This window comes from Vespula pensylvanica, chromosome 1, assembly GCF_014466175.1.
Source record: "Vespula pensylvanica isolate Volc-1 chromosome 1, ASM1446617v1, whole genome shotgun sequence".
Taxonomy (NCBI): Eukaryota; Metazoa; Arthropoda; class Insecta; order Hymenoptera; family Vespidae; genus Vespula; species Vespula pensylvanica.
In genome coordinates this window covers 18,394,284-18,397,389 of record NC_057685.1, presented here as the reverse complement: position 1 = coordinate 18,397,389, position 3,106 = coordinate 18,394,284, and positions in this window count along the sequence as shown.

Genomic DNA, 3,106 nt, shown 5'->3' with positions numbered 1-3,106 from the left:
TTTTTTTTTTTTTTTTGTATTCCAATAATTTGCACTCGCGTGAAAACGACGTAAAAGTGTCGGCGATAATCGAGAAGAAAAGAAAAAAAAAAAAAAAGGAGAGAAAAAAAGAATCGTTTTCGATAGGTACCAAGCGGATGACACGCACGAGACGAGTATAAAACGTGGAAAATGAAAGCGTTGGTTGGTGCGAGTAGTAATTTTTATCGAGTTCACGGTAGAGTTAGTTAGCAAAATTTCCAGAAAAACGAGTAACGCGAATAACGATGTAGCAGCATGTACCAGGGTGCATTGTTCGCATTCGGTTAAATTGTGTGTGTGTGTGTGTATATATATATTTTTTTCATTGTTTTTTTTTTTTTTTGGATTTTTATTGTTCGTTTATGTAAAAATTTTTTTATTAATTGGATTCACGGGCGATGGATGGATATAAGAAAAGTATTCGAGGGAACGAACTTACGAGAATGTGATAATACAATATAAGTCCGTCGAATCGAGGAGGTCAAACGATAAAAATCGATGGACCAATTAGATTGATCGGATAAAATGGGAGAGGGAAGAGGGAAACAAAACAAAAAAAAAAATAACGCGACCGATAAAGCAAATCGCGTGCACGCACGCATACGCACGTGCATACATGTATATCAAAATAAAAAAATATATATGTATATTATGTGTATATATACATATATATATATATTTTTTTTCATATTCCAATCGAGAGAAAAAATCATTCTCGAAGCACCGACGCGTACGTGCCAAAGTTTGAATTTTATATTTTATTCGTCGTTTGGGGCGAATGAATTTCGACGACGTATCATGTACGACGGTGTCGTGAAGAACGAAGAGAAAAATAATAAAAAAGATAAAAGGAGAAAGAAAGAAAGAAAGAAAGAAAGGTAGGAAGAAAGAAAGAAAAAAAAGAAACACAAAAAAAAAGAGGAGGAAGAAAGAAAAGAAATTTAAAAAGAGAACGCAAGGTAGGATCGACCCATCACCGAAGAAAAAAAAAACCACATAAAAAAAATAAAAAAGAAAAAGAGGAAGAGAGGAAAAAAGCAAAACACAATTCCTCGATCGTCCGTGTCGCAGGGAGCGACGAATGGATTGATAAAAAAAAAAAAAAAAAGAAAACACAAGAACAAAAAAGGATTTCAATTCGTCGTTGTCGTTGTTCGGTCACGATTATTATTATTTTTTGTTTGTTTTTGTTTCCGATCGATATAAAAATATATATATATATTGTTTATTTGTAATATCGAACCGTTTCATTGGACGTTCGTTTCAGAACGATCGGACGAAAGATCGAAAGGAAAATGTGTTGTTCCCGACGATTGCGTGATTTATTAAGTCACGACGAGTTCTCGTGTTTTGGTTTGACGTCGATGAAATTTTTGTGGACGTGGATGGACGGATTGACGAGAGGGAGAATGATCACAATCGCCACATGGATAGTAGGTCAGGGAGAGACATACGATCGTTGATGGTTAATGGTTGGTTGGTGGTGATAATAGTAGTAGTAGTAGTAGTAATAGTAGTAGTAGTAGTAGTAGTAGTAGGGTAGTGATAGTGGTGGTAGTGGTAGTATAAGTAAGCACGGGTCACCAGGTATATTCGTTGTGGTCGTAGAGAGTAGGACAGGTCGCAGGAATCGATTTTCAAGATCGGATGGCGTTCTCGGGATCGTGCAGAGGCCAAAGGACGAAGAAATTCGAGTGGTATGGAATTATTCAGGAAGAACGTAAGCGTTGGCGGATGATATCAAACGGTGTAGAGAGAAGACCGATCGTTTTCGGTTGGAAGACGTGCGGGTGATATCCAGGCGAGGGCAAGCATGAAACAGAAATTTCAAAGAAAGACCATGAACGATCAGTGAGTAAACGTGCAATTTAACGAAAATACGTATATATAAGAGCGTATATATACATGTATAGTACGATATTATAGCTCCTTCGCTCTCTCTTTCTGTACACGTATCTAAGAGAAATATAGAAAAAATAATTCACGCATTTATCGAGAAACGGATCGGTTTATTGGATCTGTCGGTATAAATTCTTTTTCTTTTCTTCGATTTTTTTTTGTTTCTTTTTTTTTATATATTTATATATATATATATATATAAATATTTTTTCTGTCTTTCCTCTTTGCTGTGCTTCGTCGTTTTCGAGGCAACGTCGACGAAAAAAAAGAAGTAAATTGTTGATCGTCGTAAGCCGTTCCGATTCTCGACGATCTTCTTAAACTACTAATTTAAAAGGATCGACACCATATTTAAAGGACGCTGTAAATAATTGCGCGTACGCTGTAAACAAATGAAATTATATAAGAATACAGTAAAAAAGATCGAAATGTATCATATCACCAGTGCATTCAGTATTGGGGGGGGTTTCTTTCTTTTCTTTTTTTTTTTTTTCTTTTTCTATTCTGTTCTTTTTTTTTTTTCTTTCTTTTTCTTTTTTTGCAAAACGAATCAAAATGCATTCGTGCACTCGACTAACGTTTAAATCGCTCGCTCAGAATAGTGTTCGCATGCGCTTGTCTGTAGATCTGTTTATGTATGTCTCTCTGTATGCATGTATGCATGTATCTATGTATTAACAAGGCATCGCGCGTTCGTTGCGGCTAAGTTTAGTGCGTGTATCATTTTCGTCGTTTCGTCTGTTTGTACGTGTATATATATGTGTGTGTGTGTGTATGTACGTATGTATATGTGTGTATATGTGTAAGTATATATACGTAAACGTGCAGTTCGTGGAGTTTGCGTCAGCCCATAGATTAAAAGAACGAGGTGCGCTAAGACGACGTAGGTGCTTCAGATAACGCGAGCGGTGATAACGCGGGGAGAATACACAGAATAATATGTATATATATATATATATATATATATATATATATATATATATATATTGCGATAATGCATGCATACTTGTTGTGTTGGCGAATTACAGGCGAAGCTATTTGTTCTACTGAATACATGCGAGACTTACTTACGTATGTATGTATATATATATATATATATATATATATATATATATATATATATATATGTATAAGTACACTGAACACATATACATATATATTATAAAGAAAAAGAACAAACAATGCG